The 18512-nt window shown below is 41.5% G+C and overlaps 1 pseudogene; it reads right to left on the bottom strand.

Moving 5' to 3' along the window:
- Nucleotides 1-17214: 17214 nt before the first annotated feature.
- On the bottom strand, nucleotides 17215-17547 carry LOC122690686 (annotated as a pseudogene).
- Between the last annotated feature and the right edge of the window lie 965 nt (nucleotides 17548-18512).

Genomic DNA, 18512 nt, shown 5'->3' with positions numbered 1-18512 from the left:
TATTGGATTATAGTTGACTTGTGTTCTGTTAGCTTCAGGTGTACAGTAAAGTGGTTTGGTTACACATACACATATATCTATTCTTTTTCAGATTCTTCTCCCTTATAAGTTATTACAGAATATTGAGTATAGTTCCCTGTGCTCTACAGTAGGTCCTTGTTGTTTATCTATTTTATATATAGTAGTGTATGTATGTTAATCCCAACCTCCTAATTTTTCCTTCTTGCCACCTCTGTGTGGTAGGAAGGATAAATAACTGTAAGTTTACTCTAAATTTGTTTTGTAAGTCTGTGAATATGTTTCTGTTTTGTAAATAAATTCATTTGTATCATTGTTTAGATTCCACATATAAGTGATATCAAATGATTTTTGTCTTTTTCTGTCTTAGTTTATTTAGTATGGTAATTTCTAGGTCCATCCATGTTGTTGCAAATGGCATTATTTCATTTTTTATGGCTGAGTAATATTCCATTGTATATATGTACCTCATCTTCTTTATCCATCCTTCTGTCAGTGGACAGAGAAGGCAATGGCACCCCACTCCAGTACTCATGCCTGGAAAATCCCATGGACGGAGGAGCCTGGTAGGCTGCAGTCCATAGGGTCACTAGGAGTCGGACACAACTGAGCGAAATCACTTTCGCTTTTCACTTTCCTGCATTGGAGAAGGAAATGGCAACCCACTCCAGTGTTCTTGCCTGGAGAATCCCAGGGATGGGGGAGCCTGGTGGGCTGCCGTCTATGGGGTCACACAGAGTCGAACACAACTGAAGCAACTTAGCAGCAGCAGCAGCAGCTGTCAGTGGACATTTAGTTAGCCTCCATGTCTTCACTATTGTCAATTCACTGCTATAAACACTGGGGTGTATGTATCTTTTTGAATTATGACTCTCTTTGAGTATATGCCTGGGAGTGAGATTGCAGGGTCATATGGTAGTTCTAATTTTGGCTTTTTAAGGAACCTCCATACTGTTCTCCATAGTGACTGCACCAACTTATGTTCCCACGAACAGTGTAGGAGGATTCCCTTTTCTCCATACCTTCACCAGTAATTTAGACACTCTTTTTCCTGGAAAAGGAAATGGCAACCCACTCCAGTATTCTTGCCTGGAAAATTCCATGGACAGAGAAGCCTGGTGGGGTCCATGGGGTTGCAGAGTCGGTCACGACTGAGTGACTGAGCACATCTCTAGCATTTATTGTTTGTAGATTTTTTAAAATAGAAATTTTGATCAACTGTGCTGGAAGAGAAAATTATCTTTCTATTATTTATATTAAATATTATGAAATTATCATATGAACAGGTGAATAAATAGTATACAACTATACTATTATATACTAATAGTATCAGTTCAGTTCAGTTCAGTTGCTCAGTCATGTCTGACACTTTGTGACCCCATGGACTGCAGCACGCCAGGCCTCCCTGTCCATCACCAACTCCCAGAGTTTATTCAAACTCATGTCCATTAAGTCAGTGATGCCATCCAACCATGTCATCCTTTGTTGTCCCCTTCTCCTCCTGCCTTCAATCTTTCCCAGCATCAGGGTCTTTTCCAATGAGTCAGTTCTTTGCATCAGGTGGCCAAAGTATTGGAGTTTCAGCTTCAGCATCAGTCCTTCCAATGAATATTCAGGACATATTTCCTTTAGGATGGACTGGTTGGATCTCCTTGCAGTCCAAGAGACTCTCAAGAGTCTTCTCCAACACCACAGTTCAAAATAGTATACAATAGATATACTAATATACTAGTATACTAGAATACTAGTATACTAATAGTAAACAACTATACTAACAATTTATATATATAGTAAAAGACTTTGTAGGGGTGTATTAGGAAGTTAATATTAGGTTATTTTCTAAATTGTCTAATGTTTGTAGTATTTGTCAGCTTTTATAAATTTGTAAGATATTGTGATTTCTTTTCTCATTATAAATAAATATTCATTTTGTACCTAATTTTGTATCCTTATGAACAGAGAACCATTCCCCCACAAACTGTACAAGCTTCAGGCCTCTCAAAGCCTAGATTGACCTCTGCCTACATCCAGCCCTTCAGCAAATACTGTTGGCTCCACCATCCATATATGTACACAATCTGAGCACGTCTCCCCATCTTCATTGCCACCACTCTGGTCTCAGCCACCATCATTTACCACCTGGATGACTGCACTAGCCTCCTAATTTTCCTCCCTGCTTCTTGCCTTGCCTACTTTCAGTTCAGTCCCAATGCAGCAACCAGAGTAATGTTTTTTAAGCCGAAGCCATATCAGGTCCTTCCTCTGCTCAAAATGCTCCAATGATTTCTATCCTCACTCAGAGTAAAATCCAAAGTCCTCTTTATGGTCTTCAGAGACCTGTGCAGTCGGGATCCTCCACACCTCTCTGACCTCCTCTCCTGCTCCTCTCCCTTCACTTCCTCTCTTCCAGTCACCCCGGCTTTTCTGTTGTTCCTTGAACTTGCCAAACCTACTTCTGTCTTGAGATCTTGGCCTTGGCTATTCCTTCTACATGGCTCACTCCTATTTTGCTGAAAGTTTTCACTTTTGTCTCAATTTCAAAGGATTTGTTAACAAAATAAGTCATTTGTTATATACAAATAAATGATATAGATATTTATTAGAGAATTATCTACCTTACTTTCAACATACTAATGTTAAAAGAAAAGGGAACTAGAAAAAGCAGAGAATACATCAACAAATTGGGTTTTGACCAACATCCACACTTAAACAGTGCTGGGAAGTCCTGTGTCACAGCACACCTGGGATCTCAATTGGGAAAGGGTCCTAAGCAGCACATCTGCTCCGTGGGTGAGACTTCAAAGACTGCAGTTCTGGGTTCCTGCTTATAATCCCAGGACTGAAGCAAACTGATTTCATCATCAATCTGTGACCAAATTGCAAGCCTGGTTTTATGTTAATGCTATATATTTTGTCTTGTAAAACTTGGAATGCTGCTAATCCTGGAGCTTGGTTGGCCAGGCCCCCTCCAGGGTCTCAACAATCTCAAGATTTCTTCCCCATCTTATCTATGGTGCTGTAAGTCTTGCACTCACAACAGGCAGTCACTCCCAGTCAGGGCCTGCTCTGCTTTGTCTCTGAAGCCTCAGTTCAGTTCAGTCGCTCAGTCGTGTCTGACTCTTTGTGACCCCGTAGACTGCAGCACGCCATGCTTCCCTGTCCATCACCAACTTCCGGATGCCTAAACAAGACTATTTATGCCTAAAACAAGACTATTTATTAAATAAAATTTAATCTGTTTAATTTCTGAAGCCTAAACAAGACTATTTATTTAATTTCCATAACAGTTCCCTCATTTCTTTCAGGTCTCTGCTTCAGTGTCACTTGATCAGTGAGGTCGTCTTTATATATAATTACAACCTCCCCATGACTCATAATCACCTTTCTTTGCCTTATTTTTCTCTTTGTCTTTTATCACCATCTGATATGGAACATATTCCCCTGCTTTTTAAAATTTATTTTCTTTCTTTCCCATTAGAAGTAAGTTCCACAAGGGGAAAGATCTTGTTTTGCTCATTAATGTGTCCTCAGTGCCTACACATGTGCTTGGCACACAGCAGGCATTCAGGAATTATCTGTTGGATGAATGAATGATGAATCCTATATGCCAGCTTAAGCAGTGGGATTAGAGGGTGGTTTTCCCTTTCTTCTTTTATTTAAAAATTATTTACTTTTTAAATTGTAAAAATATTCACAACATACAATTTATGCTATCAACCATTTTAAATGTACACTTGATTGGCATTAAGTACATTCACGTATGTGCATGTGTACTTAGCCACTTCAGTTGTGTCCAGCTCTTCTTGACCCCACGGACTGTAGTCCACCAGGCTCCTCTGTCCATGGGATTCTCCAGGCAAGAATACTGGAGTGGGTTGCCATGCCCTCCTCCAAGGAATCTTCCCGACCCAGGGATCAAACCCATGTTTCCTGTGTCTCCTGCATTGCAGGTGGATTCTTTACCACTGAGCCACCAGGGAAGCCCAAGTACATTCACACTACTATGCAACTATCACCACCCCCATCCACAGAACATTTTTCATCTTGCGAAACTGAAACTCTGAACCTCCTTTCCTCTTTATATATTAGGTTAATGCCTGAATTTCTTGCACAAATATTTATCATAATGATGTTAAAAGGCCATTTCCATTTTCAGAACAGACTAATAAGAAATTTACATTCATTTTATAGAAAGATGATTGAAAAATGACTGTGTTCCTATTCCCTGAGCAGATTAAGGGTGAAGCTGTCCAGCTTTAAAAATGACTCATTATTGTGTTCCCCCAGGAGCCTGAATATTCAGGACCAGTTGTTTTCTTTATTAATATGTGAATTTAATATTTTACCATAAGAAATAGGATACCAAAGGAACAGTAAATATTTAACTACTTATGATATTATTTTAATCTAACATTTCTTCTTTTAGCTAGAGTTTAATTGAAGGAGAAGGGGACAACAGAGGATAAGATGCTTGGATGGCATCACTGACTTGATGGACATAAGTTCGAGCAAGCTCTGGGAGTTGGTGACGGACAGGGAAGCCTGGTGTGCTGCAGTCTGTGGGGTCTCAAAGAGTCAGGCACAACTGAGTGACTGAACTGAACTGAACTGACAGTTTAATTATCAGTATTATCAAAGTTAAGTCTCAATGTGACAATAATGAGTTCATGATTTGAGCCACAGTCAGCTCCAACTCTTGTTTTTGCTGACTGTATAGAGCTTCTCCATCTTTGGCTGCAAATAATATAATCAATCTGATTTCGGTGTCAACCATCTGGTGATGTCCATGTGTAGAGTCTTCTCTTGTGTTGTTGGAAGAGGGTGTTTGCTAAGACCAGTGCATTCTCTTAGCAAAACTCTGTTAGCCTTTGACCTGCTTTGTTTTGTACTCCAAGGGCAAATTTGCCTGTTACTCCGGGTATCTCCTGACTTCCTACTTTTGAATTCCAGTCCCCTATAATGTAAAGGATATCATTTTTGGGTATTAGTTCTAGAAGGTCTTGTAGGTTTTCATAGAACCATTCAACTTCTGCTTCTTCAGCATTACTGGTTGGGACATAGACTTGGATTACTGTGATATTGAATGGTTTGCCTTGGAAACAAACAGAGATCATTCTGTCGTTTTTGAGATTGCATCCAACTACTGCATTTCAGACTCTTCTGTTTACTATGATGGTTACTCCATTTCTTCTAAAGGATTCTTGCCCACAGTAGTAGATATAATGGTCATCTGAGTTAAATTCACCCATTCCAGTCCATTTTAGTTCACTGATTCCTAAAATGTCAATGTTCACTCTTGCCATCTCCTGTTTGACCACTTCCAATTTGCCATGATTCATGGACCTAACATTCCAGATTCCTATGCAATATTGCTCTTTACAGCATCAGACTTTACTTCTATCACCAGTCACATCCACAGCTCGGTGTTGTTTTTGCTTTGGCTCCATCTCTTCATTCTTTCTGGAGTTATTTCTCCACTGATCTCCCATAGCATATTGGGCATCTACCGACCTGGGGAGTTCATCTTTCAGTGTCCTATCTTTTTGACTTTTCATGCTGTTCATGGTATTTTCAAGGGAAGAATACTGAAGTGGTTTGCCATTCCCTTTTCCAGTGGACCACGTTTTGTCAGAACTCTCTACCATGACCCATCTGTCTTGGGTGGCCCTACACACTGTGGGTCATAGTTTCATTGAGTTAGACAAGGCTGTGGTCCATGTGATCAGTTTGATGAGTTTTCAGTGATTGTGGTTTTCATTCTGTCTGCCCTCTGAGGGATAAGGATGAGAGGCTTAAGGAAGCTTTCTGATGGGAGAGACTGACTGAAGCGGAAACTGGGTCTTGTTCTGATGGGCTGGGCCATGCTCAGTGCTGTTCAGTTCAGTTGCTCATTCATGTCCAACACTTTGTGACCCCATGGACTGCAGCACACTAAGCCTCCCTGTCCATCACCAATTCCCGGAGTTTACTCAAACTCATGTCCATTGAGTCAGTGATGCCATCCAACCATGTCATCCTCTGTTGTCCCCTTCTCCTCCTGCCTTCAATCTTTCCCAGCATCAGGGTCTTTTCCAATGAGTCAGTTCTTTGCATCAGGTGGCCAAAGTATTGGAGTTTCAGCTTCAGCATCAGTCCTTCCAATGAATATTCAGTACTGATTTCCTTTAAGATGGACTGGTTGCATCTCCTGGCAGTCCAAGGGACTCTCAAGAGTCTTCTCAAACACCACAGTTCAAAAGCACAATATTCTTCAGCACTCAGGTTTCTTTATAGTCCAACTCTCACATCCACTCTCTCACTCCTGGAAAAACCATAGCTTTGATTGGATGGACCTTTGTTGGCAAAGTAATGTCTCTTCTTTTTAATAAGCTGTCTAGGTTGGTCATAGCTTTCTTCCAAGGAACAAGCATCTTTTAATTTCTTGGCTGCCGTCACCATCTGCAGTGATTTTGGAACCCCCCAAAATAAAATCTGTCACTGTTTCCACTGTTTCCCCATCTATTTGCCATGAAGTGATGGGACCAGATGCCATGATCTTAGTTTCCTGAATGCTGAAAAACAAAAGTCTGAAATACTGTACTTGGATGCAATCTCAAAAATGACAGAATGATCTCTGTTCATTTCCAAGGCAAACCATTCAATATCACAGTAATCCAAAGCTATGCCCTGACCAATAATGCTGAATAAGATGAAGTTGAATGGTTCTGTGAAGACCTACAAGACCTCTAGAACTAACACCCAAAGAAGATGTCCTTTTCATTATAGGGGACTGGAATGCAAAAAGGGCCATGCTCAATAAATCTTTAATTCAATTTTCTGTTGTTGGACGTGGCTGTGTTCCCTCCCTGTTGTTTGACCTGAGGCCAAACTATGGTGGAGGTAATGAAGATAATGGCAACCTCCTTCAAAAGGTCCTGTGCACGCACTGCCACACTCAGTGTCCCTGACCCTGCAGCAGGCCACCATCAACCCATGCCTGCGCTGGAGATTCCTAGACACTCACAGGTAAATCTGGGTCAGTCTCTTGTGGGATACTGCTCTTTCTCTTGGGCCCTGGTGTGCACAACGTTCTGTTTTTGCCCTCCAAGAGTCTGTTTCCCCAGTCCAGTGTATGTTCTTAAATTGAAGAAAGTAAAAAAAAAAAAATTAGGCCATTCAGGTATGACCTAAATGAAATCCTTTACACTTATACAGTGGAAATGACAAATAGATTCAAGGGATTAGATCTGATAGACAGAGTGCCTGAAGAACTATGGATGGAGATTTGTGACGTTGTACAAGAGACAGTGATCTCGACCACCCCCAAGTAAAAGAAATGTGAGAAGGGAAAAATGGTTGTCTGAGTAGGCCTTACGAATAGCTGAGAAAAGAAGAGAAGCTAAAGGTAAAGGAGAAAAGGAAAGATATACCCATTTGAATGCAGAGTTCCAAAGAATAGTAAGGAGAGATAAGAAAGCCTTCCTCAGGGATCACTGCAAAGAAATAGAGGAAAACAACAGAATGGGAAAGACTAGAGATCTTGTCAAGAAAGTTAGAGATACCAAGGGAACATTTCATGCAAAGATGGGCACAATAAAGGACAGAATTGGTAGGGACCTAACAGAAGCAGAAGATATTAAGAAGAGGTGGCAACAATACACAGAGGAACTATACAAAAAAGATGTTTACGTCCCAGATAATCACAATGGTGTGATCACTCACTTAGAGCCAGACATCCTGGAATGCGAAGTCAAGTGGGACTTAGGAAGCATCACTGTGAACAAAGCTAGTGGAGGTGATGGAATTCCAGTTGAGCTATTTCATATCCTAAAAGATGATGCTGTGAAAGTGCTGTACTCAGCTTGCCAGCAAATTTGGAAAACTCAGCAGTGGCCACAGGACTGGATAAGGTCAGTTTTCATTCTAATCCCAAAGATAGGCAATGCCAAAGAATGTTCAGACCATCACACAATTGCATTCATCTCACATGCCAGGAAAGTAATACTCAAAATTCTCCAAGACAGGCTTCACCAGTACGTCAACCATGAACTTCCAAATGTTCAAGATGGATTTAGAAAAGGCAGAGGAACCAGAGATCAAATTGCCAACACCTGTTGAATCATACAAAAAGCAAGAGAGTTCCAGAAAAACATTTACTTCTGCTTTATTGACTATGCCAAAGCCTTTGACTGTGTGGATCACAAAAAACTGTGGAAAATTCTAAAAAGATGGGAATACCAGACTACCAGACCTGCCTCCTGAGAAATCTGTATGCAGATGAAGAAGCAACAGTTAGAACTGGACATGGAACAACAGACTGGTTCCAAATAGGGAAAGGAGTATGTCAAGGCTGTATATTGTCACCCTGCTTGTTTAACTTATATGCAGAGTACATCATGTGAAATGCCAGGCTGGAGGAAGCACAAGCTGGAATCAAGATTGCCGGGAGAAATATCAATAACTTCAGATATGCAGATGACACCATCCTTATGGCAGAAAGTGAAGAAGAACTAAAGAGCCTCTTGGTGAAAGTGAAAAAGAAGATTCAAAAAGTTGGCTTAAAGCTCAACATTCAGAAAACTAAGATCATGGCATCTGGTCCCATCACTTCATGGCAAATAGATGGGGAAACAGTGGAAACGGTGGCTGACTTTCTTTTTTGGGGCTCCCAAATCACTGCAGATGGTGATTGCAGCCATGAAATTAAAAGACGCTTACTCCTTGGAAGGAAAGTTATGACCAACCTATACAGCATATTAAAAGGCAGAGAGATTACTTTGCCAACAAAGGTCCGTCTAGTCAAGGCTATGGTTTTTCCAGTGTTCATGTATAGATGTGAGAGTTGGACTGTGAAGAAAGCTGAGTGCCGAAGAATTGATGTTTTTGAACTGTGATGTTGGAGAAGACTCTTGAGAGTCCCTTGGACTGCAAGGAGATCCAACCAGTCCATCCTAAAGGAGATCAGTCCTGGGTGTTCATTGGAAGGACTGATGTTGAAGCTGAAACTCCAACTTTGGCCACCTGATGCAAAGAGCTGACTCATTGGAAAAGAGCCTGATGCTGGGAAAGATTGAGGGCAAGAGAAGGGGACGACAGAGGATGAGAGGATTGGATGGCATCACCAACTCAGTGGACATGAGTTTGAGTAAGCTCTGGGAGTTGGTGATGGACAGTGAAGCCTGACATGCTGCAGTCCATGAAATTGTGAAGAGTCAGATACGACTGAGTGACTGAACTGAACTGACTGATTATCCCAGTTATGCAACATCACTGATGCAAGAGAGAGGAGGGAGAAAAGTCGCATGGATTGAGAGCCTACTGGGTGTCAAGGGTCTTGTCAGTACATCCAGTGAACTGTGCTTCCTCAGACCCCATTCACTTGTCCATACTCTCATGCCAGGCTGAATTGAATCATCTGCATTTTGTGAAATTGGGCTCGACAGGGCCACCTGTTACTTCCTTGTTACTAAATTCTGATATATACTTGCTTTTCAGTCCTTGTTAGTTTGAACTCCTAGTAGCAGTCAGCACAGATGACCACACGCTTCTTACCAGAACTCCTTTTAGTTCATTATCAGAGCTTTCTGATTCTACTTCCTTTGTAAAAGAATTTTGGCTGCACCCCACATGTGGGACCTTAGTTCCCTCCCTAGGGATTGAACCCACGCCTCCTGCACTGGAAGGTAGTGTCTTAACCACTGGACCACCAGGGAAGTCCTTGATTCTACTTCCTAAATAAAAATCTTTCCACTTCTCTCCATATCCATTGTCACCACCCAAAGTAGTCTGAGACACCATTGTCTCTCACCTGAACTACTTCAGTAGCTTCTTAACTGCTCTCTTTGCCTCTGGTCTTCACCCCCTTACCCGGCTCCCCCACCCCTGTCACCATCATCACAGGGATCCATTTTCTAGATACAACTGCCAATGGTATTTCTGAATTATGATAATATCACTCCCTTGGTTATAACTCCTCAATGGATTTTCCTTGCTTGGGACTTCCTTACTCTGGTCTACAGATCTCTTCCCCCTTTGGCTCCCACTTCCCTTTCCTGACTCCAGATTGAACCACTTTCCTTTTTGACCATACTCTTAGGGACTTTCGAATTCTTTGAATAAGCCACACATCTTTCACCTCTCACCTTGGCATTTGCCTTCCCTCTGCCTGGGCTACTCTTGATTCATTTATTTATTCATTCAACAGATATTTATTGAGTGCCTACTAAGTGCTAGACACTAGTCTAAATATTGAGGGTATTTGTTGTTGTTTAGTTGCTTAGTCCTGTCCGACTCTCTTGTGGCCCCATGGACAGGCTGTCCATGGGATTTCCCAGGCAAGAATACTGAAATGGGTCGACATTTCCTTCTTCAGGAGATATTCCTGAGCCAGGGATTGAACCTGCATCTCTTGCACTGGCAGGTGGATTCTTTACCAGGGAGCCACCATAGCAATGAGTAAATTAAGATTCCTGTGCTTGTTAGCAGGTTGCATTCTAGAAGGAAGCGAGAGATTAAAAAGAATAAGTAAAATCAATAAGTAAGCCACCTAGTGTTTTAGGAAGGGATAAGCACTATGGGAAAAAAGAAGTAGAGAGCAAAGTAAGAGATCAAGATGGAGAGAAGGGTGAGTGAGTGAAATTTTTCATGGCAAAATCAAAGTAAGCCTCACTGAGACAGTCATACTTAAAGACTTGAAGGAAGTGAGAGAAAAGGCCACGTGGATGTCTGAATGAAGAACTTTTGTTGGGGGGTGGCAGGGGTACCTGGTGGGATGTCTTTGGGGAACAGCAAGAAGCATGGTATGGGCGGAGTGGAGCAAGTGCAGGGAAGTGTGATTGGAGATGACTGCAAACAAGCTGCTGGAGGCTAGATCATGAAGGGGCAGGTAGGCTGTTTTATGGAGGTTGGTTTTTCTCTGATTAAGATATGAAGCTGTTGGAAGGTTTTGAGCAGAATAGTTACCTAATCTAAATTGCATGAAAAGATCCTTCTGTCTGCTATGTGGAGAATAGACTGTAGGGGGTGGAGTATGATAGGAATGAAGCAGGGAGACTGTCAGCAGGCAGCTGCAGTAAGGCAAGTGAGCGAAGGTGGCGGCTTAGCTCAGGGGAGTAGCAGCAGTCAGGGTGGTGAGAAGGGGTTGGATTATGAATATATTTTGACAGTACAGCCATCTGGATTTGCTGGTTGGGTATAACATATAAGCAAGGCTGTAGTCTATATGTAAGACTTGAAGCTGTTAAGATTTGTGGGATTTTTTTTTAAGAGTACAACATTAGGTAGAAAAGTGAGTATGTATTTAAGGTGAGAAAAAAATCACAATGATCAGTCAGGCTTTGTCAAGACAAGGTGGGTGGGTCAGATACTCTGAGACTTATGTGATTTGGTATGCAGAGATTCATCAAGAGAACATCACACACACTGCTTACAGTCCTGCTACAGATGTTGCCTTACAAACAGGTATTCTGGTTGATTTTACTTGAAAGTGAAGGTGTTAGTCTCTCAGTCGTGTCTGACTCTTTGTGACCCTATGAACTGTAGCCTGCCAGGCTCCTCTGTCCATGGAATTTTCTAGGCAAGAATACTGGAGTGGGTTGTCATTTCCTTCTCCAAGGGATCTTCCTGACCCAGGGATCAAACCCAAGTCTCCTGCATTATACGGAGATTTTTTTTTTTTTTTTTTTTTTTAACCATCTGAGCTACCAGGGAAGCCCATTTTGCTTAATGGACCAGAAGGAAAAAAAAAAAAAAGAACAGCCTGCACTTGAAATTGCGTATGCTACATTGTCCAGTATATTTTTAACAAGAGAGAAATTTCATTTTTATTTAGACATCAATAAGAACCAAACTCTCTGCAAACAGCTGCATAATTTGGGAGAATTCTACATAGACTAGAATCTGGCTCTGTACATTTCAAACCTGTCACTTCTACGATATGTTTACTTCCCATGCCAAGTGCCATAGGACAGATTCCCATCACAATATGACTTCTGGTCCTCCACTGTCTTGTCATGACCCCAGGAAGTGAATGCAAACAACATGAACGTATCTCTCCAAAGCCCAGCTAAATGTGTCTGCATCTTAACTTCCACTAAATAGGATCCCCAAATTGTCCATGGTCACTCACCTACCATGCAACACAAGGGGAAATGTGATGGAAGGAAAGTTGGAGTGGAAAGAGACAGTGGTCTCAACTGACTGCAGTTAAAATATCTTTCCCAATCATACAAAAATCTATGACAATGTGAACACATGCTTATGGACCTGTCCAGGACCTTGGAATGTGAGGGTCCTTGAAACTAAAACTTTATCAGCTTCAAGAAAAGATGGTACTGGATATGAGGGGTATGATGGCACTGGATATGGGATGTGACAGGAAGAGAAACATTTAGGATGATTCTAAGGTTTTGGGGCTGAGGTCAGCAGGATGAAGTTGCCCTTGCTGATGTGGCAAAGATGGGAGGAGCTGGTTGGGCAAATAGTGGGGGGGGGGTATAGGTGGGGGAGACAGAGAGACAAGGCTGTATTAGGGTTGAGATGCCAAAAAATGATACACATGAACTTCTATACAGAACAAATATAAAACCACAGACATAGAAGACACACTCATGATTACTAAAGGGGAAATGTGGGGAGGGATAAATTAGGAGTTTGGGATTAGCATATACACACTACTATATATAAAATACATAATCAACAAGGTCCTACTGTATAGCACAGGGGCTTCCCAGGTGGCTGACTGGTAAAGAATATGCCTACTAGTGCAGGAGACATGGGTTCAATTCCTGAGTTGGGAAGATCCCCTGGAGGAGGAAATGGTGACCTGCTCCAGTAGTCTTGCCTAGAGAATCCCATGAACAGAGGAGCTTGGCGGGCTACAGTCCATGGGGTCACAAAGAGTCAGACAGGACTGAGCAGGCACATATGCCTGTATAGCACAGGGAACACTACTCAATATCCTGTAATAACCTATAATGGAAAGGTATCTGAAACAGAGTATATATATGTTTCTGAATCATTTTGCTGTATACTTGAAATTAATAGAACATTGTAAATCAACTATACTTCAATTTTAAAAAGTAAGAAAAGAAAATATTATGCAAAAAAGAGACTGAGATGCCTATTAAACAGCCAAGCAGAGAAGTCAAGTGGCAGTTTTCACCATTCCTTTTGTGACTTACTCCTGCTCATCTCTCACAGCTCAGCTAAGCATTCTGTTAGGTAGTTAGAATAGGAAAAAAGAGTCCAGAATGGCAGTGGCTGAAAGATAAAGAAGAGGAAAAGCCCATGAAAATAGAACAAAGGAAGGTTCGAGGACCAGAGTGAAAACCTCAGGTGAAACAACAACCCTCCTAGCTATCCCAATTTACATAGGGCAGGCTCAGGAGAGGAGAAAAAACATATAAAAAGAGGAGCCAGAATTAAGCCACTGGCTTCTCTTCTCTTCGTGTCTTTTGGGGTGGCCTGCCCTCATGCCTCTAGGATGTATTTTCCTTTACTTGCCAAATAAAACTGAGCTGTAACACCGATCCATCCATCGTTTCAAATTTTTGCTGCAACAAGACAGAACCGAGGAAATTACAAACTCCCCCGACATTTCCCTCCTCATCTCAGACTAGCTTGAAGGTTAAGTCTCCTGTTACACATTCTGTAGTCCCCGTACCTCTCTTCTTGCCATCCCTGTGATTACATTTTTAATGGTTGTCTCTCCTGCACTGCACTAGACAAAACTGAGACTGTGTATTCCGTCTTGCTACTGTGCCTACTGTGTACCACAGTGGCTGGTGCTGAGTAGGTCTTAAGAATTGTTGGTTGAATAAATGAAGAGAGGTCAAGTAACTTTTCCAACTCACAACAAGGAGACCACAGAGCTAAGATGGATGGTGGCATACTTTTTCAACTTAAAAAAAAAGCCAAGCCAAACACATGTATAGGAAAATGCATGATATACCAATGAATTGTCACCAGTTGAATACACTTAGGTAACTAGCACTTGGGCCAATAAACAGCAAAGAGACAGCATCCTAGAACCCCTCACACTCCTCTTCTGAACCACACTCCCCCTTCTTCCCTCAGGTGACCACCATTGTGATTTCTTTTTTTTCTTAATTGTATTCATTTACTTTTAGCTGCCCTAGGTCTTTGTTGCTGTGTATGGGCTTTCTCCAGTTGTGGCGAGCAGGGGCTACTCTCTAATTGTGGTGCATGGGCTTCTCATTGCAGTGACTTTTCTTGCTGCAGAGCATAGGCTGAAGAGCGCTAGCCTCAATAGTTGTGGCTCCTGAGCTTAGTTGCCCCAAGGCATGTGGAATCTTCCAGGACTAGGGATAGAACCTCTGTCTCCTGCATTGGCAGGTGGATTCTTAACCACTGAACCACCAGGGAAACCCCCATCCTGATTTCCAACACCATTAATTAGCTTTTCTTGTTTCAGAACTTTATATAAATGGTCTATCCAGTATCTAAGCTTTTGTGTCTGTGTGTATGAAATTTATAAATGGTGTTGTGAGTAGCAGTAGTTGCTCATTTTCATTGCTGTATAGCAATTCTCAAACTTTTTGGTTTTGGAACCTGTTTCCATTTATAAAAACTATTGAGGAACCTAAAGAACTTGTGTTTCTGTGAGTTGTATCTAAGATATTTACTGTATAGGAAATTAAACTGAGAAATTAAAAAAAATTAATTCATTAAAAAATATCAAATTCATTACATGTAAATATATGTAACACATTTTAATGAAAACAATTGTATTTTCTAGAACAAAAAAGAGGGAGAAATGTGGCAGTGAGTATGAACGAGAGTCTGGGCAAATATGTCAGAATACTGACATTGCATGCTGCTGGGAGGGCCTGGGTTCCAGAGGTCTTGGCCAAACCCCAGAGGCCACAGGAATGGTGATGGAGCAGAAGGATGGCACAGCACTAGGATGGGGACCACGCACAGTTTTGTCATCTTTTGAGTTCTGCACATCAATTAGCAATAGATACAAATAAGCCAACCTAGGAGACATGACATTAGTATGTTGCAAAGCACCCAGTACATTTAGTAAATGTGTAAATGTATGATGTAAGGAATAAAGTTGATCCAGTTTGGGTAGGAAGTGAAGAGGATGGGAAAGTTCTGTCCAGGCAAGTGGAGATGGGAATGTTGGCAGAAGATAATATCTGCTTGGGAGGCAGAAGACATACTTGTCAGGGTGAAAGGAAAACCCCTTGGCGTGATTTTCATGGCCCCAGTTGGCTTTTCAGGCCCCACCTGTCACTCTGATGCTCCAGCCATTTCTTTCCCCAGATAGGTGCAAACACATGCATCCATGTTGCCCATTCTTCATGCTACTTCCTTTACCTGCAGTGGCATCCTTCTTCCTTTCTTTACTACTAACTAGGTAAACTGGTGACCCTCGGGACCCACCTGACATGCCTCCTCTTAAGCACCTTCCCAGGCACCAAACTACTTCCCTTACCTCCCCACTCCAGCTAATATCCGCTCTCTCATGCTCCCGTAACACTTTGTGCTCATCTCTGTCTTAGAACTTGACAGTCTTTTGTCATCATCATCCAAGTGTCTGTCTTCCCCTCTAGACCATGAACTAGGATAAGCCATGGGTCTTAGGTACTGATGAGTCCCTACCCTCTAGTATAGCCCCAGGCATTCAGTGATACTTGTTTCTCTATCTACAACAATGTCTCCCTATGAGGCATTGCACACAGGAGTGCAGTACATATTTACTGATTTATCTATGATGGGTAGAGCAGGCTGGTCTGAACCTTTCAGAGAACTTCAGGTCATGTTCATTTACTTTGTCAGTGGCTGGTTAATTAACCTTCCATTGTCAAGTTGACCCAGGAACTGGATAGATGAGAAACAGTCCTTGTTTAAAGGTTGATTAAAGGTCAGGAGATCCCTTTGGAAAACATTTTGACAGTTTCTAGAAATGTTACACATACACCTACCATATTCACTCTTAAGTTATTTACCCAAGAGAAATTAAAATCTATGTACATACAAAGACTTGTACAAGAATGTCCACAGCAGCTTTATTTATAATAGACCAAACCTAGGAACAGCCCAAATGTCCATTAATAGGTGAATGGATAAATTGTGATGTATCCATACAATGGAATACTACATGCAACAATATGCTAAGTAAAAGAAGCTAGACCAAAAGAGTATGTACTATATGATTCTATTCACATAAAATTCTAGAAAATGCAAACTAATCTCTACTAACAAAGCAACTCAGGCAATAAAGAATCTGCCTGCAATACAGGAGACTTGGGTTTGATCCCTGGCTCCGGAAGATACCCTGGAGAAGGGAATGGCAACCCATTCCAGTATTCTTGCCTGTGAATCCCATGAAAAGTGGAGCCTGGCGGGCTGTAGTCTGGGGTCGCAAAGAGTCTGAGCGACTAACACACACAACAAAACAGATCAGTGGTTGCCTCTGGATGGTGTGGGAAGGAGAGAGAGGCCCAAGAGAGAGATTACACAGAGGCATGAGCTAACTTTTGGGGTTTTAAAAAATGCTCATTATCTTGATTATGGTGCTGGGTTCATAGGTGTTGACATATGTCAAGACTTAACAAATTATACTTTAAATAAGTGCAGTTTATTGTGTGTCGGTTATTCTTGGATACCATTGCTTTAGAAAAATCCCATTAATCTATCTTGCACTTTGAAGCAATCTTTCGCCCATGCTTGATTTTGCAACATTCTCTATTGGTCATTTGCAAAATATTGTTTCACTGGAGTGTGCAGACTTTCCAAATATTGGCACATTTTACTATACATTATCAAAAAAAATCATATTTGTTACTATTAGCACAGGTCACATCAGCAAAGTCTTTAACCATTTGGGAAGCTGTCAATCTCATGGTGGTAGATGAAGAAAATGAAAGTGAAAGTGTTAGTTGCTTGGTCATGTCTGACTCTTTTGCTACCCCATGGACTGTAGCCCGCCAGGCTCCCTTCTCCATGGCATTTCCCAAGCAACACTACTGGAGTGTGTTGCCATTCCCTTCTCCAGGGAATCTTCCCGACCCAGGGATGGAGTCTGGGTTTCCTGTGTTGCAGCCAGATTCATTACTGTCTGAGCCACCAGGAAAGTCCCCATAGTGGTGGATAGATTTCCCCAAATTTGAATTTTTTAAAAAGTAATTTCCATTTTATTATCTTTTCAGGGAACAGTATTTCTTCAGACTTTAAGGACTTAGCTTACTACATGGGCTTTGGTGGAGGCTGTGGGGCAGCCTAAATCAGGATGGAGGTGTTGGGTCCTTTTGGGCTTCCTGAATTCCCAACTGCCTTGCTCTGAATGGCACAACTCATGCAATAATGTAGTTTCACATACAGCTTGGGAAGCACATAGGTGTCAAAAACACTTGCTTTAGAAATGTCCCTGATGGCTGTGGCATCTATGATGTTCCAAATGACAAACTTCTTAATGGCCTTATCCTTGGGCACATATTGGGCACAGTTGGTACAGCAAATAGGTTGTATGTGGCCATGGCCCTTTTGGGCACTACCACAGTTCCTTCTTTCCTTGGTCATCTTGGAAATGAGGAGTTGAGAGCCAAGATTGGAATTTTTATTTGAAAGCTCCATTGTCTCCATTGTTATCACTGGTAGCAAACACTGTCAGTTAAGTGACAGACTCACTTCATTCATTTTCAAGGAGCTATCTGTCAAAAGCCTCAGTATGAATAATTATAGTCTGTCTGTAGGTCTTCTTCTCAAGCAAAAATTGTGCTCCATGAAAAAAAGTGTCTAATTCAGCTCACAAAAAGAAGTACTTTTCCTTCAGGCAACGATTGCACATTGATATGTAACAGATGTGCTTTATGTGTGCTCCCTATTTCATCATGAGGAAAATTTTGTAACTGTATTCAATGGTTGAAATTTAATACAATTAATTTTTATACTGTTTCATCAAGGGCTTTGTTTACTGGGAGTGTGTGGGGGTGAAGAACATAGTGAATAGCGATACAGTTGGTATTGCTGCCTTAACATGTGCTAAGGCACCAGCAATTTTTTTTAATCTACCTTTGCTTTTGCACCATCAGTGCAAATGTCCATGTAGTGAAAAAGGAAAATATCTTTTTAGTCTTATTGTGAAAAGAGTTTTGACCTTCAGGACCCCCGTAAGAGTTTTGGGGATTCCCCAGGGGTCCACAGACCACAGTTTTTAGAAGAGCTATTGTACAGTATTTTAGTGTAGGAATACACCACAACTTACTTATCTTTACTGTTGTTAGACATTTGTAATGTTCTGTTTTGAGCTATTACAAATAGAAGTGACAAGAACAACTTTGCCCATGTCTCTTGGGGCATGTGTGCATGCATTTGCATTGGATGTGCTAAAGGGTAGAGCTGCTGGCTCATAAGGCTGTGCATGCTCAAGTCTGGTTAATTATGCTGAATAATTTTCCAAAGTGGGATGCATTACCTCACACTCCCACCAGCAGTATCTGAGCCTTAGTGGGTCTGAATTCAGATGCATGTAATTTCAAAGCCCT

The sequence above is a fragment of the Cervus elaphus genome, chromosome X (genome assembly GCF_910594005.1).
Source record: "Cervus elaphus chromosome X, mCerEla1.1, whole genome shotgun sequence".
NCBI classification, from domain to species: Eukaryota; Metazoa; Chordata; class Mammalia; order Artiodactyla; family Cervidae; genus Cervus; species Cervus elaphus.
The sequence above is the reverse complement of the archived record's forward strand: the minus strand, read 5'-3'. Positions and strand labels throughout refer to the sequence as shown.